Raw genomic sequence first — 26802 nt, forward strand, 5'->3', positions numbered from 1 at the left:
AAAAAGTGTTCCGTGGCCAAAAAAGTTTGGGAAACCCTGCCTTAGTGGATCCAACCACAAGATCAGGGCCTCAGTTTGCAGATTGCATTTGCAGAGTACAGAGCTGAAAATTATGACAGGAGGCTCTGGAATAAAGTACTTAATCCTCTCCATACTCGTGCTCTCTTTCATATTGCTGTTTCAGAGATTTCATCCTTGGTCTGCAGGTGCAGAGAAATTCGTAACAGTTAATGCTGCAGCCATCTTGGCAGCAGCAAGCCAGCTTCCTGGAGAGCATATTCTTTCACATCACCAGGAAAATCTTGTATATAAAGTAACAGATCCAAATCCTGCAGACCTCGCCCGGTCAGAGTTCCCATTAATTTCAATGACAGTCTTGAGTGAATGAAGACTGCAGGATGCATATGAATTTCTGACCATTTGTTTTATTTTTTAAATGAGTTTACTCACAGGCTAGGTTAAATGTAATAATCAGCTGTAAAAAGACTATAGATACTAACAAATAATGCAACTGTTGGAATTACTTGGGTTTAAAACAAGGAACCTCTATATCCCAGAAATAAACATTACCCTACTGTTGTTTAAGGGAACTTAATGTTGCCACTATGTGAGAGATATATAAACACGCACAAGCCACCGCCACCACATACAAAACCCCGGACTATTTTAAATGCTGCAGATACAAATAAGGCTATGCAAAATCCTCTCTCTCATCATGTGTGCACAACCTTGTTAATGTGGGGCCTGAATAAAAAATAAAGGTCTAAAAAAATCACATCATTGCACCACTTTTTTGTTTTCAATGGGAACAGGACTGTGCTTTAAATGTTCTCTTTAGGCACGTTACACACACAAAATTATGTTTAAAGAACATTAAGGTTGCAAAGTGAAGCACTGAACAGTTAGTAAATGTCAGAATGTCAGAGCTGCAATTGCAGGGAAAGTCCAGCTTCAGCCCTAGACTGGCGCATGCTGATTGCAATGGAATCTTAGGGGAGTTTAGCTTTGAATGTCTAGCAAGTTTGTACTGAGAACATTTGAACTGTGACTTTTCAAAAGCGATAGCTTGGCCAAATTTGGCCAATATTTTTACAGGAACGGCAAAAGACATAAAATCCTGAAGTCCACCCGACTGCAAAATTTCAAGTACCTGCTCCAAAGTATAGGGCCCTAGAGCCACTTAAAGAAAAGATGCTAGAATTTTTTAACATGGACAAAACAATGTATTCACTAGCTGCCTCCTTAGAAACAGCTGAACCATTTTGACTGACATTTTCTAGCAGAATTCTGCATGAGGCAAACACTCTGCATGAAAATTTCAGCCCAAATGGTTAAACTTTAGTAAAGGTACAAGCTACTGCATAATGGGAGGGCGATGTGATTCAGAGCCAGAGCTTCAGCCAGAGCCACAACTTCAAAGAGCTGTCTATACAACAATTTGTAGAGTGTCAGCAAGAGTCGGGCTAGCATGAATCTGTCAACCCAGGCTGGGAGGCTCGCTTCAAAATGCTGTGTAGACATACCCTTCAGCACTTTTGAAAAACTTACCTCATGTGAACATTCACAGAAAGCTTATATAGCAAGGGTGTGAGCATATAATGAACCAAAATTTATGCAGGAGCTTCTGGGTAGAGTGGGTAGTAAATTTTTCAACAAAATGTGTGTGTGGGGAGGTTTGCGGGGGTAACTTTTTTCTGGAGAATACCAATTTGTCAAACCCAAAACTTTTTAGCAGGAAGGGGTTGATGTCAATGAATTTCATATTTTGAAATATTTCTGGGGGGAAGCTTCAAAATTGTCAAAAAAGACCATTTTGACATTTTTTGTTATAGTTTTTCAGGTTGAAACAACTTTGCTCTGAAATTTAAAAAGTGAAAAGGGGCCAAACTCTAAACAAAACATTTCAAAATTATCAAAACAAAACATTTTGAGTGACCCCTACCAAAAAATATTTGGATTTTCAGTTCATGGAAATTTTTAGGTTGGGAAAATTTTTCGATACCTTATAAATTGTTGTAGGACAGGAAAACAGTTTCCTGCCCAGTGCTACTTTTGGTTCCCTTCATTATAGTATTTGAGCAAATATTGAAAATCTTTTTTGCAATATTCACTCTGTGTGTGTGTGTGTGTGTGTGTGTGTGTGTGTGTGATGGTCTTGGGATAGTGAGTCCATAGCTAAGGTTGCATCAGATTTTTATGTTTTACAGGGTTTTACCTCAGTATCTAACTTTTTTTATCACCCTTTTTGGTTCACATGCGATGGGGAATTGGAACCAACTTTCAGTTGCTAATTAATGTGTGTGTGGAATGTTCTCCCCTGTGTATTTTGCAGGTATGGGTGGGATTTTTAGGAAGTTTGGGGAAAACAGAACGTTGGAAAAACTGGATAGGAGGCTGCGGCACAGCTCCCTGAGCAGTAACATTGTGACATCAGAGGTAATCAGCCACTCATCACTTAGTTCCTCTAGATCATTTGCATATTTGGGGAGAGTCACTATTGCCCTGATTGTCATGGCAACGGCAGTCTTTGACTTACCTCAGTCAACCATAATATTACAAAGACAGCTCCCAGGAGGAGTTGTAATGAAAACAGACTGTGTTTTGATGAGCTCCTGCTATTCTCCTTTGGGTTTGTACTGTTTCTTTTCAAAGTGTGATTGTTTGTTACATTCCTCCAAAAGAATGAATAAAACTAAGATGAAAAATTACAGTTCTTTTTCATGTGTATTGTTAATGTGCTTCTTACATATTGTAGGCTTCTACTTTCTGAATATTTACATTTTTTTAAAAGGCAGGGGTTATATTATAGATATGAGTCCCTACTCAGTTTTCTATTCCAGTTTAAAAAGTGTGATTTAGAAGTTGCAGTAAAACTGAAGTTGCATTAAAAATGTTTTTCTTGAATAGAGCTTAATTAGTTTCAATATATTAATCAACATGGCACCGAGCAGTGAAATATGAAGCTTCACAAAGATAATGGCAATAAAATACACAATGACGATAACAAATGTGGAAGTGCTTTATTATGTAAATAGCACATATATGAAAGGTTTGCTTCTATTAAAATGCTAAAGAAATTCACAAACTTCATTTCACATTTGTTAAGCTTGCTCTCATCAATAAATTAAACCATGAAAAATTAGAAAATGCAAAGTTAAGGATTAAAAAACTGTGGAATCTTAATCCAGCCCCTTGTGCATATGCATTATGATACAGCCATTATTACATGATCCAATATTTGTTTTTACACAAGATCCCTGCTTCATTCAGTGCATGGGATACAGCTGCTCTGGGGATGAATCAAGGTTGTGTAGTGACCCGGGCCAGATTAAGGTTATGAGGGGCCTACGGCTAAAGGGAGGGAGCGGCCTAAGTATGAATGACATATTGCAAAAAAAAATTATGACCTCATCAAACATTTATCTACATACATATTATTTATTTATGTAAAATTAACAAATTTACTCTATTCTCACTAGACTCATTTCTTCAAACAGATACTTCTGAGCAAGGGCATGTCTACACTTACATTTTATAGCGCTCTTACTTGCTGGCTCAGGGGTGTGACAAATCACCACCCTGAGTGCAGCAAGTCTGAGCGCTTTCAAGCGCTAGTGGAGGTGGGATTACCAGGAGCGCTGAGAGAGCTCTCTCACAGCGTATGCACGCAACCACACTCGCACTTCAAAGCGCTGCCGCAGGAGCGTTCCAGTGCAGACATACCCTCAGGGGTAGCACGAGGGATGCTACGCTGTCCTTCTCTTAGGCCTCCTTCCTCCAAGGTAGTGGAGTGCTCACCTGTATGAGGATGAACACTGCAACATTCCCCATCCTGCTCACCTCTTTCAACCTGGTGCATCTACCCTCGGCTCTCCACAGTGCAAAGCCAAGCCCTGCAGGTGTTTCCCCCAAGCTATGGACTCTACACACCACACACCCTATCTCACGCTGACTGCAGTCTGGGAGGCAGCCAGCTTTTGTTATGTAAAAGAAAACCACTCATGTAAAATCTACTGACGTAGAGGAAGTAGTAGTGGGAAAATTACATTGGGTGGCATTGTGTTTTAGGCTGTCTTGCTCTGAAAGCTGCCTCCCAGTATTGGACTGGCTGAGGACAATGAATTACTGTTTTCACATTTCAGAGTAACAGCCGTGTTAGTCTGTATTCGCAAAAAGAAAAGGAGTACTTGTGACACCTTAGAGCTGTAGCTCGTGAAAGCTCATGCTCAAATAAATTGGTTAGTCTCTAAGGTGCCACAAGTACTCCTTTTCTTTTTGTTTTCACATTGAACCCAAATATCATTTGTGGGATGATACCCAGTTTGTGTAGTTAATCTCCAGTGATTCACCACATCAGGCCATTCTGTCACCAAGCTCTTCCACAATTAGAATAATAGAATAGAATCATAGGATTGGAAGGGACCTCGAGATGTCATCTAATCCGGTCCCCTATGCTCATGGCAGGACTAAGTATTATCTATTCTAGAATGTGTGATCAGCAGCTCTGACATGAGGTTTTTTAAGCATGAGTTCTGTGTGCACCAGCCCCCTACGGTTTGCATTTGTTTGTTTTAAGCTTTCTGTAAAAAAAAAAAAAAAAAAAAAAAAAAAAAAAAAGGTAACAGCTAGAAGTGACAGAGATCTTTAGATGGTTGCCCAGTCATAATATTTAGCACTTCTGTACTGTGTTAGTTCTTCAAAATCACTGTACAAACATTAAACAAACTTAATCTAAAGCCTTTCAGCTTTTGAATGACTAGGAGTTGACAAAACAGAGCTATTCCCTGTTGTGTTCTCCGCCCCCCCGAACAAAAAGATTTCACTGAAAGTAAAAGATTTCACTGAAAATAAAAGAATCATTAAGGATCTTTCAAAAGAACAGTCCAGCCAAGGCTGCTGTATTGACACCCTTGTTACAGCAAGTCTGGTTTGTTTAAGGCTGGTGTTCCTGTTTCATTTGCATGTGTAAATCAAGCAGACCTTGTGTTTTTTTTTTTTTTTTTTTTTCCCCTAAAGTGCTCAGAGTTTAGGGAAGGAAAGTGAATGAGATTCTGCTTATACCAGGTGTGAAAAAGCACAAGGGACCAAAATCTATTCTTGTGCAAAAATCTGTTCTCCCTGAAGTCAATAAGGCTACACAGGTAACTGTCAGCAGGAATTGGCCCGTGTTCTCGTTCCCTCCTCGAATCACATTCCATGCTTACCTAACATTTTCCATTTGGGAAAGAAGTTAGTTTGCGTTGGGGCAGAAAAATGAGGACTAACGTCAGGTTTATTGAACTTTAAGTTTTTGGAATGAAACTCAAAAGAAATCAAATGTGAGGTGCTTTTATGATCGATTGAACTGCTAGAGAACCAGCAAATGGACAGAACCTGCCTTTAGCCTATTCAGCCAGTCTTTCTATCATAGCCTGCTAAGAAGTGGATTTAAAATCCTTGAGGGAGAGGGGAGGGAGAAACCTACAACATTGTGTGTTGACTTCCTCCAGTGCTTTTGCAGCCCCTTAAAAGTACAAAGATGTGTTGGCCTGTGGAACTAGGCTGAGCATAAGGAAAGAACTGGGTGGCCTGTGCATCCCAGTACAGAAAAATACATCAAAAAAAAGAATTGGATTTCTTGATTTTTAGAACAGTTCAAGACAGTACTGAACACAGTGCATCATAAATCTGAAGCCCCTCTATGGAAGGTATTGTGAAAGTTAAAGGACTGGTATCCAGAATGGGATGTTTTGTTTTGTTTTTCCTACAAATGTGTTGGAATTCGTTTCTTATACATGGGAGGGGCAATTGTTCTGGCTGGAGCTGGATAGAGTGTGTGCAGGTTCTGTGCAAGCTTCCCACCCTACCGCTCTGGTACTGCCTCTGCCCCCCCACAGACACTCACCAGTTGTCCAGAAACGGGACCCAGCACACATAGAAGATGACAGTGACAGGCACTAGGATCCAAGAGGCAGTGTCCTGGAGCTGCCTGTCAGGCTCAGCAGAGGAGAGGGACAGAGGGAGCTTCTTCCCTCCCTGACAGCTAAGCAGAGCTCTGGAGAAATTGGGGGTGGGGGCAGCTGAGGCGGGGAAATGCTTGCTCAAACTACACCCATGGCTGGCACAGATTCCCACGGTAACCAGATTTTTAGTGTCGGTCACCAGTGTTAACCGGATACCTGGCAGTGTGTTCCTGCAGTGCAGGGAGATGCAGCAGGTTGCTGGCTGGCTGCCGGCTGGGCTCCTTCCTAGCCACAGGGGGCTGTTTTGCCTTTCCTGCTGGCAGGAGCGCCCCAGCAGGGCTACGTGAGCAAACTTGCTCCCCCTCACCCGGCCCCACCCGCGCCCCCTGCCTGACCAGTAGGGCCTAAAAAATAGGAGGCCCGAAGGCCATAGCCTTATTAGCCTAATGGTTAATCTGGCCCTGGTACTGAAGGAGTCTGTTATCTGTAGGATCCCCTGCCTTATTTGTTGAGAAGCTGGAAGGTGTGTTGTGATTGCAGGAAGCGAAAGGATGGTCTTACGGTTTGGGCAGCTGAATGCCACTCTGGAGACTTAGATACTATCCTTGCTTCTGCAACCAAATTCCTATCTGATGCTAGGCAATTAACTTACACCAAACTTTTTCATTGTAATCACTTCTGCATGTAAAAGGCTATCTCATAGTGTATATACAAAGCGGGCTGGATCAAGGTTCCACAGACAACATTATTTCTGCCCTTTTCTAACTTGAGTGCACTTGACTTTATTGCATCCTTTTAATACTTTTTTAATCCTTATCTTTGTACAGCTTAATTTTTTATGGTTTAGTTTATTGCTGAGAGCAACCTTAACTAATGTTTAAATGAAGGGTTTTTTCTGGGAGTGTGTGTGTGAATAATTTAAAAAAACAACAGGTATTTGCTGAATATGGTTTTGATCCAAAGCCCCTGAAGTTAATGGAAAGATTCCTTTTGACTTCAATGAGCTTTGGATCAGGTCCTAATACCACCCATCCACCCACCATAGTTAAGATTGGAAAACTGTTTCCATTTAAACTCTCTATTATTACACGCTTATAAATTTCTACAGAACTCACCTTCTAGGCTGAAATTTTCCATGCTTGGTTCTTGGCTGTAGTAAAACATTTTTTTAAAAGATTGAGCAAAATCTAGAGGAATAAAATATACTCTATACAGTGTTAGTGAAAGCAAGCCACACTCTCTTCCCAGACACAGCTACAGCAAAAAGAGTGAAAATTGCCATAGTCATAACATGCAGTGTGTCTTCCTTTTTACCAGGACAGAAGTCCTTCAGCTTCTTCTTCATCCTCCACCACCTCAAGAACTACTACCAAAAGGTTTCCTTTAAAGCACAAAACACACTCAGTGAACCTGAAGTCCCTGCAACCTCCAAGCACTAACCATCAGTCCTATGGTATCAAAGATCTGGAGATCCGCCTGCTGCAAGTGGAGTGCGAAGAGCTCAAAAACCGACTAGGGTGCTTGAGGGTAAATATTAATCCACCATGTCTGTTGAGAACTGAAAAGGGTCTTGTTCACAGTGACACTATAACCAAGCAGGAAAAACGTAATCGGTTACTTTTTGCTGAGAGTTAAATATATTTTGTTTTATTTTGATACTTCAACATGCTAAGTTATGTGAGCGTGCACAGACCTCATTTTATCAATAATAGGCAGGGAGTTAGCTCTCTGCTTAGGTAGTTTTTTATAATATAGTAGTGTGTTAGAGGCCTCACTGTGTTAGGGGCTATACAAATGCATAGTGAGAGACAGGCTCTGCTCCTAAGAGATTACAGTATAAATAAATAGGACGTATGAGTGGGAGGAGAAATGAAGACATAGAAAAGTGAAGTGACTTCTCCACTAAGCATGTCAATGGCCGAGCTGGTCATAGACACCAAGTCTCCTGACTGCCAGTCTAGTGCTCTCTGCATGAGATCCTGGCCCGGGACTGAAGACTCACTCAAGCAGCCCAGAGACAAGTTTTCTGTTTACCCCAAAACTTTTCCATTTCTTATCAACAGTGCACCTTGCACTTCAAGAATGAAGCCTTGGGGAAGCAAAATATGGTAGCTTAAAGTTGGGGGGTGGGGTTCCTTGCTGGACAAGCTGGCTGACTCCACATCTTACAGAAGCTGCCAGGATGCACAGATCTATTGCTATGCATTTCTTAGCACGGTTGGTGCTTTACAGTTACATAAGACAAGTTCTGTGCTTGAGGGGCTTACAGTCCAGTATCGTCAGATACCACAGCGATTGAAGACATCAATCTGTAGTGAAGAGACAAAACTTGGGGAGTGCAGAAGGGCTCTTGGAGAGAACATTGTTAGATTTTCCAGAAGTGGGTAACAGAGAAGTCCTGAGTAGAGCATAGAGATGAGATGACCAAGAATATTATACCTGAAAAGTAAAACCTGCACCACTCGAAGGTCAGACATTCAACATACGTATCCAATAGTTCTGTTCTCTACTGTATGTCTTAGATTGTAAAATGAAGGGGATGGGGCCATTTTGTTTTGTGCCAATATAGCGCAGGGCATGGTACCTGCTGTCCCAGTGTAATCCTATCACTCTTTCCCCTGTATACACATCACACCAGTAAATGCTGTTACACAATTCCCAATTCAAGACAAACTGATACCAATTTGTATATTAGTGTTCAGGAAGAAAGCTGATAGTAAGATTTGAGAATAACAGCTGTCAAGGCCAGCCTTACAAAATTACCACTATAATTTACTGCCCCAGGCTTACAATCTCCTAAATAGTGATTATAATGCAAAGGCTTAAGACATTTTACTTGCTCCAACTAAAATATTATTCCATCATGTGAGGGGATAGGTAGACTTTTGCAAGACTGTTACTAGTTTGTCTGTATTACAGTAGCACCTTGGAGCCCCAGCCATGAACTGGGACCCCGTTGCGCTAGGTGTTGTACAGATACAGAACAAAAGGACGGTGCCTGCCCCAGGGGCTTACAACCTACGTATAATATAAGAGACAACAGATGGATACTGACAGACCAGGGGAGTACACGGAAATAACAAGACAATGCCATCCAAATAGACAAGACAGACACAGAGTAGGGGAAGGGGGTCTAACACACAAGCAGCGTGAACGAGATGATGGTGGCAGGCAGTTCCACGGTATTTTTGATGGGTGGGTTGACTTAGGGTGGAATCAGCTACGTGAAAAGGGAAAGGAAGGGGGCTGAGCAGGATGGGGCAAGTGTGGAGTGCAGCTGAGGTGAAGTGACCAAGGGTGTGGGGAGGTTGACGCAAACAGCCAATCACCACAGGGTAGAGAGTACCGGAAAACATTCTATGATTCTGCTGGAATGTCCAAAGGTCCCTGCTTTGGCTGCTCCTGTTCCTACTGGCTGGAGTTTCTGACTGGCTCCTCTTTGTCCCCCAAAGCCACATGGTAAGGCAAAAGAAGAAGCACTGCCAGGGTCCTTGTGCCCTGAGAGTAGGGACGGGCTTCCCTACATAGTTCTGGGTCAAGGGAGGTGCCAGAAGGAGGTAGCCCTGGCTGTGCCCTATGTTACCCACTCTCCAGTGCAGCAGTCCTTGCGTGGTCTGCTTCTGTTTCTACCAGCTGGAATCTCTAGCAGGACTAAAGAAAATGCACTGCCACTTCTAGAGAGGGAGAAATGTCTATATTTTGTCCACCGTTTTTTACAGTGCTCTTATTATGGAAATCTAATCCTCACATCTGCCAGCTAAGAGTCCTCATTTGTTGAGATGACAGTCTAAGCCGAATTAGAATATTTCAAAACTTTGAGGAAGTCCAGATACTATTTGGTCATTAAATAGAGAGTGAGTTATAATATAGCTTGTATCACCATGGTTTACTAAAGCAAGTGCAGCAAAAGACAGGAGCTCATTAACAGTAAATATTTTGCAAGCTAAATCAAGGTTAGAAGCCAATTTGGGTTTGAATTCACAATGCTCTGGATTGGCCCTGAGTTCAGACTTTCATTAATGGATGTACTCTGGATTAACAGTCTGACTGGTATCTCTGTAATTTTAAATTATGGCTCTCATAACAAACATTGGGGTGGAAAAACCTGCAGATAATACATATTGAACTAAAGTTTCTATCCTGCTCTGCCAGCATTTTTAATCTGCTGTAAAATCACTAATGTCAATATACTCACAATGCATTGTGTAATGAGATATCCTTAACATGAACATTGATGAAAAGTTGCTGAGTCAGCCATCTTGTTTTCTGTCTCTAAATTTTCCATCCCAGCCTTCTACCTTGTTTTGCATTATTTTACTGGACCATGGATTTATCAAAGCTTTGCTTCCCAACCTAACCAGTTCTTGAATGATTTGCTTCCATGCACAGGAATTACAATCCCTAACCTGATTATTGGTCCCAGCAATTGAGTCACCATCCTTTAAGTAGAATGAGTTAATGCATTAGAAGAACATTAGGATTTTGAGTTTCTTATGCCATAAGCAATGTATCAACTTTTTAGATGGCAGAAGCCTGTGATATGGACAATTCTAAATTCAGGACAAAGAAATTCCAGTCTTCTGTGCTTTCTGAATTATTTTTATTGCACAATCTTGATCCCTTATGTGGATGCTATATGGTACAAGACTGCCTACAATATAAAAATCAACTCAAGTGTGATGGAGCAGGAACATTTTTTCCTTCTTGGTTTACTGATCCTTAATATTTCAAATGCGTAAATATAGATACTTTACTCTGGCAGATGTTATTGTTTACCTAGAAATCCAGTGATGATAAATTGTACGTTGCCATCACTGTACATTAAAAAACAGCTATTGAAGAACATTTTTGTCATACAGGAAGGGCTGATGGGCGAGAAGCCAAGTGATATGGAGAAGTTATTGAAACAGTCTCAAAAGGAGCTATTGTGGCTTCAGAGGCAGCTGTCCTTCATCTCTACAGGCGGGCCTACGTGCATTTTGTCAGCTAGCAAGGTGAGGTCCTTCATTATTGTTGGGTATTTTGTGTTTTTTAATTTTTTTCCAGTCTTATTTTGCTGTGCAAAGAGGAATCAGAATGGGAGCAGTTTATTCTCCCCTCACATCATTGCAACTCCATTGACTTCAATGGCATTACTTCTGATTTATGCAGGGATGAGAGGAGAATCAGTTTCATGTATGTATTTTTAAAAACGGTTGCACATAATTTCCTGGAGGATACAAAGAACATGCAATTCCTTTAGAAATGGCTGTGAAGATGAATGAAGGTTAAGCGTTGAAATGGCATTTTGCAGAGTTATACTGCATAAGAGATGGCTTGAGTTAATATTGCCTTCCCTAAAGACAACTGTGAAACTTTAAATGGCAACAGAGATACTCAGCATCTGATGCTCACTTGACATCTGGCAGAGCTCACCATGTATAGTACTAGATAAACAGTAAATTATTTATGTTAGAAATGCTTTAATATCTTATCGTTCCAACTGGTAACAGCAATAACTTACCTTGTGGGTGCTTATCTGCCATGGAGTAACAGATTGAATACATTAAGTTTTTAAGACTTTGGTTTAGGTTTATGGCTACTGGTCACAAAAGACATTTTTTGAAAGCTTGCCATCAGCACAGCGTTGCTCACTGTTTTGAAAAGGGCTCCTATTTTGGCACCACAAACTAGCTTTGCTCATGTTGTTAGATACTTAAAAATCGCATTGTTTCTCATGCAGCTAAGAACTAGAGATGAATTCTATCCAAAACTTAAGATCCAGACACCTTCAAACATTGATGTTCAAGTCTAGAGTCAAACTTCACAGCTGGTTGCTCTTTTTTTTTTTTTAACCCTTAGAACCATACACCCTTCAACTTTGTTTAACTTAGCATCCAGATCTGAACTTCTGCAGGTTGAGCCCATCTCTAAACTGAAATGGGAGACGGAAACAAAGAAAATGACATGATTACGAGGCCTGACCAGAGAATGTTGAGGTTTCAAAAACTGTTTTCATTATGATGCAGAACAAAAAACAAGACCTTCTGAAATTTTTTACAAGGGGAGAAAAAACAGTCAGTGAGAGAGAGTCCCCATAACAGCCACTTCCAGACAACATTTAGAGCCAGAGGACCAGATTCTCAAGCCTATTTGTGGCCTCTTTGCACCATTGATTTTTGTAAAGGGAAATCATGCCTCACCAATCTACTAGAATTCTTTGAAGGGGTCCACAAGCATGTGGACAAGGGGGATCTAGTGTACTTAGATTTTCAGAAAGCCTTTGACAAGGTCCCTCACCACAGGCTCTTAAGCAAAATAAGCAGTCATGGGATAAGAGGGAAGGTCCTCTCATGGATTGGTAACTGGTTAAAAGATAGGAAACAAGGGGTAGGAATAAATGCTCAGTTTTCAGAATGGAGGGAGGTAAATAGTGGAGTCCTGCAGTAGTCTGTACTGGGACCAGTCCCATTCAACATATTCATAAATGATGTGGAAAAAGGGGTAAACAGTGAGGTGGCAAAATTTGCAGATGATACAAAACTACTCAAGATACTTAAGTCCTGGGCAGACTACAAAGGGATCTTTTCAAAACTGGGTGACTGGGCAACAAAATGGCAAATGAAATTCAATGTTGATAAATGCAAAGTAATGCACATTGGAAAGCATCCCAACTATACATATAAAATGATGGGGTCTAAATTAATTGTTACCACTGAAGAAGGAGATCTTGGCGTCATTGTGGATAGTTCTCTGAAAACATCCACTCAATGTGTAGTGGCAGTCAAAAATGTGAACAGACTGTTGGGAATCATTAAGAAAGGAACAGATAACAAGACAGAAAATATCATATTGCCTTTATATAAATCCATGGTATGTCCACATCTTGAATGCTGCATGCAGATGTGATTGCCCCATCTCAAAAAAGAGATATTGGAATTGGAAAAGATTCAGAAAAGGGCAACAAACATGATTAGGGGTATAGAACAGCTTCCATATGAGAAGAGATTAATAAGACTGGGACTTTTCAGCTTGGAAAAGAGACGACTAAGGGAGGATATGATTAAGGACTATAAAATCATGACTGGTGTGGAGAAAGTAAATAAGGAAGTGTTATTTACTCCTCCGCATAACACAAGAACTAGGGGTCACCAAATGAAATTAATAGGCCGCAGGTTTAAAACAAACAAAAGGAAGTATTCTTCACACAATGCATGGTCAACCTGTGGAACTCCTTCCCAGAGGATGTTGTGAAGGCCAAGACTATAATGGTTCAAAAAAGAACTAGATAAATTCATGGAGGATAGGTCCATCAATAGCTATTAGTCAGCATGGGCAGGGATGGTGTCCCTAGTCTCTGTTTTCCAGAAGCTGGAGATGGGTGACAGGGGATGAGCCACTTGATGATTACCTGTTCTGTTCATTCCCTCTGGGGCACCTGGCATTGGCCACTGTCAGAAGACAGGATACTGGGCTAGATAGACCTTTGGTCTGACCCAGTATGGCCATTCTTCTGTTCATTCAGGTGGGGCATAAAGGGGCCATAATCTACTGGCAAATGTCTAGCAGATATTTCACCCAGCGTAGGACAAGTCCCTGCTAGTGTGTCTGTGCTGCAGTCAGTCTCTGTGCTTCTGCCCCCACCCTCTCCTAGCATGTGGAGCAGGGAAAGGGTATGGTTGAACTCCACTATGCTATAATCGTCATTCTTTGCCGTAGGTTTCATTAAGAAGCCTCCACCAGTGGGATAACTTAATGCTGCTGCCTGGCTGCATCTCTAAGTTGTGTAGGGTTTGTGGCCGGCCTTTAAAATTGGGGAGCTGGAGTCAGCTCCCTGACACGTTTGTTCCAGGCTGAGCAAAGCTCAGGCATAGGACAGAATCCACCGCTTAGACTCTGTCCACACTACAACTGAGTTTATAATATGGTTGGCTCTAAATAAGATTTTGGTCTACATACACCCTGGGTCGTAATCTGTAAGAAACCATGGCAACCATTATGCTAGTGGCCTTGGTTGTCTTCCTGTAACTGTCTCGGCATACTTTTTTTTTTTCTTTTTAAATAGTAAAATAGATTGGACCCACTAACTCTGTTCGTGTCACTGGGTTGGCCAGTCCTCCTTCCTCCCAGTTCTCTGTGCGGTAGAACCTCCCAGCGTGCATTGCCTAGCATGCTGGTGGTGCTTCTCTGCATGCTTGTCCTCCAGGCTCTCCCTCCGCTGTTGAGGCACTACGGGGTAGCTGCCTAATTCCTCCCCCTTCCTCCTCAAACATTGATACAAATACAGTTGGGAGGCCTGGAAGGTAGAGAGACTCAAACATGGGTGCATGAGGAAACAAAATCTGCTGTGTGGACCCAACTCCACAGGTCTTTGTTGTTTTTTGTTACTGTTACCAGGTCAGAAGATGGGCATTGGTTACAAAAGCATAGCTGTGCTTGTAATGTACTCAGAACCACAGTCTAATCCACTTGCCTGTAGGGAATGGGTATGTGGTCATGGACAGGAACATACAAGGCCTTTTTCTTGATCCCACTCTTCTCCTGCTGGGTGACTTTGGGCTAGGCAGTTAGGCCAAGATTTTCAAAAGCGACCAGGGATTTTGGGGGACTAACTTTACATGCCTTATGTTGGCGTGATTTTCAGAGGGCAGATACTTGGCGCTCTCTGAAAAACAGACCTCTTTAAGGTGTGTCAAGATGGGCACCCACAAAATAAGGCACTCTTGAAAATTTTGGCCTTAATCTCTCTGGGTGAGACTTTCAGGTGCTCAATGGGGGATTTTCAAAAGTGCTCAGCAACCAGAAGCTCCTACTGTAACACTTTGGACCAGAATTTCTATTCAAAATTGATAAAGGAAATCCAGTTATTGTGGAATCATTGCCACGGGAAGCTGGTGAGGCTAAGAATTTAGCAAGATTTAAAAAGATTGGATGCTTACATGCATAGAAAAAATATCCAAAGTTATAATAGTTAATACTAACAAATGTTGGTAGGGATAGTAAACCTTATGCTTTAAACCAATCTCTAGCTTTTAGAGATCTGGATCATACCTAATGTGAGGAGCAGATTATCTCACAGATGCTTGCTGGGAGTGGGTGGGGGGTGTCTTACACCTTCCTCTACAGCATCTGGTACTGGACACTGTTGGAGACAGAATACTGGACTAGATGGACCCCTGGTCCAATCCAGTGTGATAGATCCTATTTGCAACAGAGCTGAACACCCAGCATGAACACAGCAAAATAAGTTCTCTTGAAAATCTGGCCATTTATTCAGGTTCCTAAATAGGAGCTGAGCCATTTTGGAAAACACTGAGCCCTTCTGAAAATTCTGCCTCAGTTTGCTCATTTGTAAAACAGGGGCTGCGGGGTGGAAGGAACCATGTCTGAAAAGGGGCTGTAACCATTCACTGCCTCTTTCAACCACAGGCACATTTAATTTTACGAATAATGGAGAAAAATTATTAAATGGAGAAGTATATTTCTGTAGCTGCTTTGGAAGGATTCAATACAATGATTCTAAGCTCCCTGGGAATAGAGTATTTCCTTGCACTGCGAAGCCTTGCATGGAAATGCAGAAAGCTCCACTCCACATTCCTTCATGAGCCATATAGGCAAACAACTTGAACTGACATATCCTATAGCTAAAATTAAGGTCCATTATAGGAGACCCTCAGGAGTATACTGGTGCCTTTACATAAGGGCTGAAAGGTTTTGCTTCCCTTAAGGAAGACTTTTTATTTATTTATTTTTGTCATCCTTCCTTTCCCTCCCCCCGGGGCCCTTCCAGTGTCTCCCCTCCAGTTGCTAGGCTGCACAGTTGGCGGCTGAAGTTTTGCAGGTGGGTAGGCTGCCGCTTTCTTTAAAGGAAAAGGACGGAAAGGGTGGGGGTGGCCCAGGTAATCTGATTTAATTAGATTGTGCCGCAGGGCAGGGGGGAGGTTCCAAGCTCGCAGTGACCGTCCATTGGCTCGCCCCCGTAGGCCACACCGCTGAGCTAGGCAGGAGACCCTGGGAGTGATGTGATGGCATTACTTGGAGGTACAATAACCCCCGCGCCTGGTGACCGAGCCAGGCTGGGATCCGGCCCTCTCCATGCTCCCTCCGGCAGCGCCGGGGCTTAATCCGGTGCGAAGGGGAAAGGGGCAAACCGGGGGAAAGCCATCTTTGCGTGTGCGTGCAGCGCCCGGCCCTGCGGTTTCATAGGCTCCGGCAGCGGCTGCACGGCCCGTGATGCTGGCTGGCGCCCGCCCGCTGCCGCCCCGCAGACAGCGAGGGAACCATTGGTAGCTGGGAAGCCCGGCGGCGCGGCTCCACCGGCGTTGCCGCCCCTGCCGCCTCTCCCGCACCCGGGGCCGGCACACGGCAGTTCTCTGCTGCGGGACGTCGGGGGCGCTTCCTTCCAAGGTAGGCTCAGCTCGACCCCGCTAACCATAGCTCGCCCTCTCTAGCGGCTTTATGGGCCAACCCCCCCCCCACACACACAAAAGGGGGTGGATGGGTGGATGCATGGGGGAATTCTCCCCCAATGCTGCCAGGACTGCGGCGGGAACTCTGAGCACAGCCAGGCAAACTTTATGATTAGGCTGTAATTTGAGGGTGCCCTTCACTGGTTTTATTACCCCCCCCCTCCCCCGGTGCTGTTTACAATGATAAAAGGTGGTTTTATTTGTGCATGAGCCGGAGGTAGAGGGATTAAGCCTTTGCGAGATGATTCCATCCTCCCTCCCGTTGATGTTTCATCTTGTGTCATTTTTACTAGTCAGTTTCCTATGAAAATAAGATACGGGCTGACACGGGTTTAATGGTGCCCTGTTTCTTCCCTGCGTAAGCTGCTGTGGGCAAAGTTAGTGACCAGACTGGCTAGCGGTTTTTATCCCCCCTTCCAGCGCTGTGTGCAGACGCACAGTGGCCCCGTGCTTCGCCGATGAACGCTGGGGTGTCATAGCAAAGTCGTCGGGGTGACTGCTCTTTCCTCAGAGAGATGGTTAATGGAATTATCTGCGGTATTTCCCAGGCATCAGTGTGGGAATGACACCAATGGGTGGGAAAAGCCTCTTTATTTTAAATGTAATTTGCAAACCTTGTGTTCCAGATTGGACTAGTTGATTTGTGAAAAGGCCCCCGTTTCCAAAGGGAGGGAAGGAGAGATTTTGTGTGTATTGGTGTATAAGATGTGTGTACTAGACATACATCTCTGTGTTACATATAATATTAGTGTCTGTGTGGTAGGTACTGTGTATATGTATGCATAATACAAATGAAATTTTACTATATCTTGCATGTATAGATATTGGTAAATCAGCTACCATGTAGCAGATATCCATTCATGAGTAGTATTTGGGAATTATAATACACAAGGGATACTGCAATTTTTCTATTATTGACCTCTATTTAAAGTTGTGGTTATTTACTATAATGTCTAGTGTAGGGCAAAAAGCATATTCCTTTCCAAAAGTGATTTTTTCATCAGTGTTACAATTGTGCATGGTCTTAATAGTATTTTAATTGTTGTAGATTTAAATGCACTCAAAGTTTTAAAGCAACTGCCTTTTGTTGCCCATTGATGATAAGCACTGTCCAACCTTGGTCCAATGCAGAAGACCATGTAGAGAAATTTATATATAAATGGCTCCACAGAATAATGTATCAGTGTGGATTGGCATTGCATCTGGCAAGAATAGGGACAGGTCCCTAAAGTACCCTACAATATTTTGAAGCACTGCATAAAAATGCAACCATTTATGTTAATGTTTTAATAACTGCACCAAGTGGATACAGAGAAGGAGGGAAAATGAAGGCTGCCACTGTCAAAATATAAATGAGTAATTCAGAGCAAGGTAAGAGCCACCTTAAGAAAACAGCATGAAATATTGAGGCATAGAGAGAGCCATAGAATGGAAATGAAAGGGAACTGCTTAAAATTAATAAGAAATAAATAAATGTGGAAGTGAACTGTATGCTGTGAGAGTCACTGTAGTCACTTTGTGGTTCAGTTTGTATGACTGGAAGGTGTTTGATTATGATTAGAGAGGGTCTTTCTGATACACACAGTTTGAGAGAGGAAAGCAATTTGAAATAACTCTTGCTGGTGTCCACTGGGGTTTATCTACTTAAAGACATATTATTCAAAAAATTTCCATTTTTCGAGTGTCTTGGGGTTTGTTTATAAATTATTGCTATCTGCTCTTGTCAATGAAGAGATCCAGCTACACTGAACAATGCATTTGACGTGGCATGATATTAAAACAAACAAAAAAACCCTACATCAGGTGGAACTAGTGAAGTGGCTATACTCTCTGCAGACTGAGGGCACCGTCACTTGCTGCTTGCTAGACAACTGAATTGGTGTTAGGTTGCTTTGCTTAGTACCTAGCATGTTGTGTTGTGTTTACGCAGCGTGACTGTGGTAAAGGCTACATGCACAGAAGTGCAGGTTAACTTGACATGCCACTGAATAGAATACAAGTATGTACATGGACCATCTGTTTATAAATTTGGTGCCTGTTTTTTAAAGACTAATATTGGCAAATTTTAGCTTTAGGATGTCACATGGTCTTTTAAAAACCTGAGAAGATGGGCTGTAACAATGTGGGTCAGTAGAGGACTCAGAACTTTAACCCTAATGTGAAAAGAGTAGCTGATACTTGATACCTTGATTAACTGATAAGCAGAGAGAATTACAGCATAGGTGCACAAACCTTAAGTGTTGCTATATACGGTTGACCTCACTTGATAGGTGATAATACATAAACATATGTGCATGTATAGATGTTTGGGTATGTATATAAGATATATACTTCTCTGTGTTTGTGTATTACATGAATATGCACACTCAATATTTTATTGTATAATATATGCATGTGTATAATGCACAAACACACAGGTCTCTATATTTTATATAGATACCTACACAAATACATGCACTGATCTATGTACTCAGTACTTATTTACAAAAACATACACATTATTTTATGTTTATATTTATAGTACGTCTTTGTAATAATTGACTTACATTCTCACAATTTCCCACGATGGGAGGTGATAGCACTTCTGGATTGGATTTGCCAAAGACAGGATCCCACTCTGGAATGAACATTGGTTTGATCTGGTATGGTAATTCTTTCTGTATTTTACAGAGCATGAGTTATATTATATCACTACACAATTATGCTTCTATCACAAGGATTTAGTGAGCGCTTATCACCATATCACCTGGTTGCCATTAGGAAATTAAATAATTAAAAACACACACTTAACTTTACCCCAAAGCAAGTGGAGCCGTCCTACCCATTCCATAATTAAATTAATGCAATGTACTTTGATAGCCAAGTCAGTTTTTCAGTACAGCGCTATAATGGAAGTAGAGGTATGCAGTGAATTCATACTGGAGCCACCCAAGAGTTCTGAGATCGAGGACGCTATTGTCCGATTTATTGACGTGGCTGCTGAATGAATTTTTTTTCCTGTCTCGTTTACATTTTAGTATTTAGAGGAAGCTTTAGCCCAGAGCCAAGTTTTGCACAAATGCTTCAGTATTTTATTTCCCCTTTGCCTTTTTATTAGCTGTAGCTTATTATATCCAATGAGCTGTCTGATAGGAATGGCATTTTAATGGCAAACTCCTCTAGCACTGTGTACAGCTTCCCTTGGGCTGTATTGCGGTGGCTAAAATGTATTTGAGGTGGCTTTAAGAAACTGTGAAGAGAGCATAGCACAGCTGATGCTGCTATTTCTTAAGATGCTCGCTGTTTCTCTCTGACTGGTTATGCAAGTGTACCAAACGCCAGTATCACGGAGATCATCACTGGCATAAACAAAATTCCTTTGCTTATATTTCTATTATAAATACATATTTTTAAAAAATTGAGATGCAGCCACAGTGCTGAAAAAAATGGCGCCCCCTTGCAAGCACTACCCTATTTATTCACCAGTGAAAAGCTAGGGCTTGTGCTGTTGGGCTCATTTCCATAGAGGAAGACTCAGGAGATGCTGTAATTGCCCTGGCAGAACAGTTAAATATCCCATGGGGCAGCTGACAGTCACTGAAGTTTGAACATGGTCACTGTTAATAACCTCCAGGTTCTATTTCTCTTTCCATAACTATAAAAAAAATCCTTTATTAAACACTGTGCTGAAGTTATCCGTTTGGGGTACATTCTATGAAGTGGTCTCCAGTAAGGTTGTCATTTTTTTAAGGAAAAGAGAATGAGCAATTTTCTTAATTCAGGACAGGCTAACTCCTGAAATGTGGTAAGCATCTGCAACTCTGACTCTAGGGGGAAGGGTAGGTGACTGTTGAATTGGACTGGGACTCTGGAAGTCTGAGTTCAATTCCCACCTCTCCACAGACATACTGTGTGGCCCTGGGCAAATCATGTAATCTCTCGGTAACTAGTTCCCCATCTGTAAAATAAGGAAAATAATATGTCCATTCTCCTATGTCTTGTCTGTCTAAGCTCTTCAGAAAGGGACTCTCTTCTTATGTGTCTATGTAATATATCATGCCTTGTACAAGGAGCCCAATTTCTGATTGAGACTTCTAGGTGCTACTTATAAACTGAAGATTTTGCAATGCCCAGTACCATTTAGTATTTGGCTTCAGTTTATTAATTCTTAGACAAATATTTCTCTAAGTGCCAGAAACACTTGAATTCACATGAGCTTTTGGAATACCAGATGTGATTTGTTAACTGTCTTTTTTCTCCATTGTGAACACAGGTGTATTCAGTGTGTAATGAAGTATACGTTCCTCTGATTATTGTGGCAATGGGGATTTGGTAGAAAATATTCACATGACCAAACCCAGCATGTAGGGAGAAGGGAATAGGAAGCAGTTCTTTAACTTTAATAAAGTTTCACCTCATCTACATTATGTTGTAGAAGCAGTATAATAACACTGAGTGCTTTTTAAGATGATAAATGTGACATTACTATGGAAAATGGTTGATGCTTATTATTAATCAGCAGCCATGTACACCTGTCTCTGAACATACCAAAGGAAGGCACTTCGAGCATAATAGTAGGACACAATCTCCTTTCCTCTATTTCATATAATCAAAATCAGACACTATTTTCCTTTTGGCTTTTATAATCAAGAGCTGACTGTAGATTTTTTGTAATCTCCTCCCTAGTGTTCAAACGAGGGCCTGATTCACTAAGATGTTGAGCGCAATGGGATGATGGGCACAGAAATCCCTCCCAGGATCGGGCCCTGATTGATTTGCAGAACTATCTACAAAAGCTCAACATACTATGTACCAGGTGCCTGGGAGGGGCCACACGGAGAAGGCCACACTCAGGGCAGACTGCAAGAAATAGGGCAGACAATCCCCAAAACTGGTGGTTTATTCTATAATTAGATTCACCAGGCCAGTAACAAAAGAGCTACTATAGTACCACACCGGTTAACCAGAAGCCAAACACAAGCCTTTGGGCTTTCCAGACATTGGCTCCCATTCAGACAACCCAATCTAATATAGTGAGAGGTTACTGAAAACCCATTTTATCATATAAGAGGTTCTTTCTAATCCCAAAGGATCAGACACCTATCCCCATGTCATTATGAATCTCAGATCTTACCCAGATATCACGCTGTCAGCCCATTCTTATTATTAAATCTTTAGTTAGTTACTAAAACAAAAGAGAGTTATATGTGGTTAATAGATCATACACACACAAATGATTGCAAAGTCCTTATATCAGGTTTGTAGCAGTCGTGGAATAGATTGTTGGCTTGTAAAGTCTCTCTGGAAACTTCCAAAAGATTGGAAGGTCCTCAGTCCGTAGTTCAAGATGCTACTTTTAGATGTAAATCTACAGTCCAGAGAATTAGAGCAGGAAAGAGGCAACATGGAGATGTCTCAGGTGTCTTTATATATCCTTTGCCATGTGCATGGAAACTTTACTGTCCCAGACAAAGCCCACAGCCCCTGTATGTGGAAAATTACTGGTCCAAGATGGAGTCCAGGGTTGCATGAACATATCACATATCCCTATACGTTTTGCTGACTCACAGTAGGTGGCTATTGGCTCCTTGCTGTCTGAGGCATCCTCAGGAAGGGCTATCTGGACAGGATGAGTTTCTTCAATTGCCAATTGTGCGAGTGGAGTGTCCTTGATAGGCCATCAACACACAGCTGTCTAGCCCTAATGAAAATTCTATTGGGTGCGGGGGGTGAGGGGTTCTACCCATGAATACAATGTAACGCTGACAGACCCCAGTTGGTGGTGGGCAGGATCAAACCTGGGACCTCTGGTGCTTAGTGCATGAGCCTCTACCTCATGAGCTAAAAGCCAACTGTCTGTTAGCAGACTCATTTTCTCTCTCTCTGTAAGTGGTCTTGGTGCCACTAGATGGGACAGAACACCACACCCAGGAGGTGTGTGGGTTACAGCAACACAAGATATTAAGTATGTTTAAGATACAAGTATATATCTAATATTCATAACTTCAGATACACAGATGATACATGCATATAAACAGAATAATCATACTTAGCAAATCATAACTTTTCCATTGACACCTTACATGACATATTTTGTATGAGATTTGTTGCAATTGTTTAGCAATGGTAGCAATAATGATACTAATGGTCATATTTCTTATACACAGCATCACAGGCAGCTTCAGGTATATTCTTAGAAATCTAGAATGTACCAGAGGCAGAAAGGGTCCCTTTGAGCCTGGGATAAAATTAATCCTGCTGAGGGATGGTTTAACAGAATCCAGAGAGGAGGAGGAAATTCCACCAGAGTGGAATATTCTGCCTCAGCCCCTCAGTCCCCACTCATAGTTTGAATATGGCTTATCTCCATTCTGTGGGAACTTGTCTTTTCTATGCCCCCTTCGAAAATCATTGTGCTTTTTTTGTTGCCATGTTCCAGAAATAATTATTTCTCTTCTGGTTTGTTGTAATGCTCTTTAAAAAATAAATAAGGGACAGATCCTCAGCTGGTGTAAAGAAACAATAACTTCAGTAGAACTAGGCTGCTTTATACCAGCTGAGACTGTGATCCATAAGACCTAATTCTGAGGGCCTCATTGGATGGGCAATGATCCCCATTGAAGGCAAATGGAGCTTAGGGCACTGGGCACCCAGCTGGATGAGGCCCATAGTTATCGCTGTAACAAGCAGTAGGTATTTAAGTCTATCCCTTGCTCACTGCATTTCTCTGTTTCTGTGGCAGTCGTAGTTTTATCTAAATGTAAAAAACAAAACAACCCCGCCACCCTTCCTCTTCCCATAAAAGAAATCATGTATATTGTTCATAATGTTAAGAAGCATGTTCTCTCTTGAGTCTATGAGTATTTTTCTTTTCCTGTCCCTTGTTTACTGTCTGCTAATTACATTTTGTAGGTGGCAGTTTTAAATCTTAGTGGGCCATGTCATGTGACTGCTAATGCTCTGCAGATCTCTGTTACATAACCCATAAGTCGTCTGGAAAAATGTGCTTGTGTCATCCTGGGCATGACATAAGGCTCCATTTGAAGCTTAACAGTCTGATCAGTTTTTATGTAGAATGACTGTAGGAACCTTGTGCACAGTTTGTTCCGGCAAATGACTTGTGCCCTCAGTTGTCTGGCCAATTGTCTTATTTCCCTGAAATGCTTTACAGTCTGCAGCATCTCTCTTTTCTGCAGGGTGTGTGCACGTTGTGTGTGTGTGTGGGGAGGGGGTTACATCTACCTTAGTAACAGGTATCTGTCTTTAGATGCCCTGATATGCCAGGTAACAATCCAGATAAAGTAGCACATTGGAATACCCTCCTCCTCCTCCTCCTCCTCCTTCCCAGGTATTTGTTAAATTCCTAATAGCATGTTCACCATGGATTTAAATTAACCTCGTTGGTCTAAAATAACCTGAAAACACATCCTAATTGGGCTGTTTATGCATTATGCAAAATGAAACATGAATCAAAGGAGAAGTTTAAAAAATTGCTAGGTAGAGATTATAAAATGTTAATGCATGATAATTCATTAGGATGCTATTTCACAAAAGAAGAATTTTTATTTTAAATGACGTATGTTGTCAGACCCATGCAAATAATGGTTCCTCCTTCCTTCCCTAAACCAGCATTTTGTCCTTTGGCTTTATATGCATACAATAATTGTTTTTGGTACTATTAATGTTATTTACACACTACTCAAAAATGTACGAGGCATTTCATAGATACACAAGTCATGTCCATGCCCCAAATGATTTCCAAACTTGCACAGATAGGGCATTTGTCTGGGACTAGGGAGACCTGGCTCCTAGTCTTGGCTCTGCTGCAGACTTGCTCTTTATGACCTTGGGCAAGTCAGATCATACCTCTGTGTCAATCTCCTCATCTGCAAATGGGCTTAATGATACTTACTTTTCTTTACGGAGCACTTTGAAACCTCGGGACAAAAGCTTCAGTACAGGAATAGTTGGAGGAAATTCTATGGTCTGTGTTGTAGAAGAGGCCAGACTAAATTATGTAAATGGTTCCTCTGTCCTTAAAATCTATGACTTTATTAATCCATGTAAGAGCTAATTATTGTGTGTATTAGACAACATACACACGATGGAAGCAGGGGAAAGAATTAAAACATGAGTGTTTGAAAAACAATTAGGATTTTTTGTTTTGTTATACTTTTTTTTTTTTTGGGTCACTTCTTGCCTTTATGCCTTCAATATAATTTCCAAGCCCTGGACTACTAGTTTATTTTAAATTTATCATTACTACTATATATCACTGCAGTTATAAACCTTCTCTCTCTCTCTCTCTCTCTGTCCATTTATACAGTGGGAAGGGGATAGTTGTCTGTGTTCTAATGGTAGGTGTCTGTCTCTAGATAATCCAGATAATGTGTATAATTGTAGATATATTGGGCCAGATTTCCCTGTGATTTAATTTCATTGACTTCACTGAGGTTTGTCCAGGGATGAATCTGGCTTATTGTATGTGTGTGTTGTAATGTAAATAATGCTTAGCTACCTATGTAAACTTCTTTGAGATCTGTGGATGAAGAGTATCTCTTTGAGATACTTCGAGATCTGTGTTTGAATATTCTATATCCTTTTTAAGCACTGATTTTGGACTGCATTCTTGAGAATGTAAGTTCTCCAAGGTTAACTTAATCTCATTGAATAAATGAAAAATGGAAAAATTGTGGCATAAATTGTTATGTGAATGAGACATCTATACAGCTATTCGGGGGGGGGGGGTAATGATTTTGTGCATTAAAGAGATCCTGTCAATGAGGCTCTCACGCTAAATAATTGTTAATTTGTATTATGGTGGTGCTTAGAGGACCCCATCAGAGATCCAGGCTCCGCTGGGCTAAAATGATGATATGAACATAGTGTAAAAGTTGCCCTGGAGAACTAGCAGACTGGGTTTAGGTCAAGACACCACACAGGTGACTGAAACAAACAGATTGGGAGTAGGGAGACAAAGTAATAGTAAGACTAGCACGGTGGTTGTATAGCCCGCTGTAATTCAAGCTTGCTACCTGGCTAACCATTCACAATGGGCACAGTTCTGGAGGCAGGATGGCAAAGGTCAGTCTTTGGATAGGTCTCTCCTTAAGGATTCCATCAAGGGTTATTTAAGGGGGAAGAGCAAACATGGAAGATTAGAACTTCAGTGTAGGACCCCAGCCTCTAGAATGCCTAATACAAAGTTGGCACTATACAAAGAAGTAAAGGGCAAATCCTCAGCTGATGCAAATTGTTACAGCTTTGTTGACAACAGTGGAGCTATGACACTTTACAACCCACTGAGGTTATGTACCTAAGAATGGTGGTAGGGCTATTTTTAAGGTTATCAGCCTTCCCCAGTGATCCTTTTTAAAGAGAGAGGTGTGTTTCTTAGGCCACGTCTACACTACCTGACGGATCGGCGGGTAGTGATCGATCTATCGCGTCTCGTGTAGACGAGATAAATCGATCCCCGATCGCTCTGCCTTCGACTCCAGAACTCCACCAGGGCGAGAGGCGGAAGCGGAGTCGACAGGGGAGCGATGGCCGTCGATCCCGCACCGCGAGGACGTGAAGTAAGTGATTCTAAGTCTATCTAAGATACATCGACTTCAGCTACGCTATTCTCGTAGCTGAAGTTGCGTATCTTAGATCGATTCCCCCCTAGTGTAGACCAGGCCTAAGAGATTATACTGTCCTGTGGCAGGGTATGAGTTAGAGTAAAGCCACTCTACAGAAAAGCCTTATTGTATGGAAGGTTGTATGCATGTGTTGACAGGCATTGGAAGAAAATGAGTGCTTTGCTAGCTTTACCTCTGATAGGTGATGCTGATAGTTAGAAATCTACTTCATGTTGTGTAATTTTTAACCTTGATTTGATTTTTTGAGAAAGCATGCACTGAATTTCAGTAAATGCAACCAAAGGTATGTGAAATCCAAAAGAGGGCCATGCTATCTGTCATTTTTAAGCAACTATGACTGTTACTTATATAGCCCATTGATATAAGGTTTATATATAAATAATTTCTGCCTGACATGTTAGAATTGGAAATTTTCTTTAAAGAGTTTAATCAGAAAAGAGGCTGGGGGAGGGGGAAAGAGAAAAGCTGTATGTGGTGTTAAGGGCTAAAAGAACCAGTTAGGGAATGATCTTACTGCAAAACACAAAGGGATCAAAATTATGCTTAGTCTGAATTTGCAGGGCAAGTCTCTTTTGTGGGGGAAAACCACCCCCTAGAATGTCTTTTTGAATGATTTCTTGAAATGTTAAATAACATGAAGAAGAAAGGAATGGAATATGGACAGAGTGTCCAGCCCCTGTCTGTATGGCTCACATTCTGCCAGAGAACTTCAGGCCGGCATCTGGCAGACCAATAAACAGAGATGGACCAGAACTAATATCCCTAATTCAGACCCCCTGAGCTATGGCT

The 26802-nt window shown here is 41.6% G+C and overlaps 1 protein-coding gene across 29 annotated transcripts in view; it reads left to right on the forward strand.

The window, feature by feature from the left end:
* The first annotated feature begins 15939 nt into the window (after positions 1 to 15939).
* The window catches only part of RIMBP2 (RIMS binding protein 2), a 279893-nt gene continuing 269030 nt past the window's right edge, over positions 15940 to 26802 (forward strand). For 7 of the 29 annotated variants that reach the window (XM_043529342.1, XM_043529341.1, XM_043529345.1 and 4 more), the window contains exon 1: positions 15943 to 16328. The gene's annotated coding sequence lies outside the window, so the exon portion shown is untranslated. Of the gene's footprint in view, positions 16329 to 26802 lie in introns of all 29 variants that reach the window. The other 22 variants (XM_043529335.1, XM_043529339.1, XM_043529343.1 and 19 more) reach the window with 6 other exon arrangements.

Source organism: Chelonia mydas, chromosome 15, assembly GCF_015237465.2.
Source record: "Chelonia mydas isolate rCheMyd1 chromosome 15, rCheMyd1.pri.v2, whole genome shotgun sequence".
NCBI lineage: Eukaryota > Metazoa > Chordata > Testudines > Cheloniidae > Chelonia > Chelonia mydas.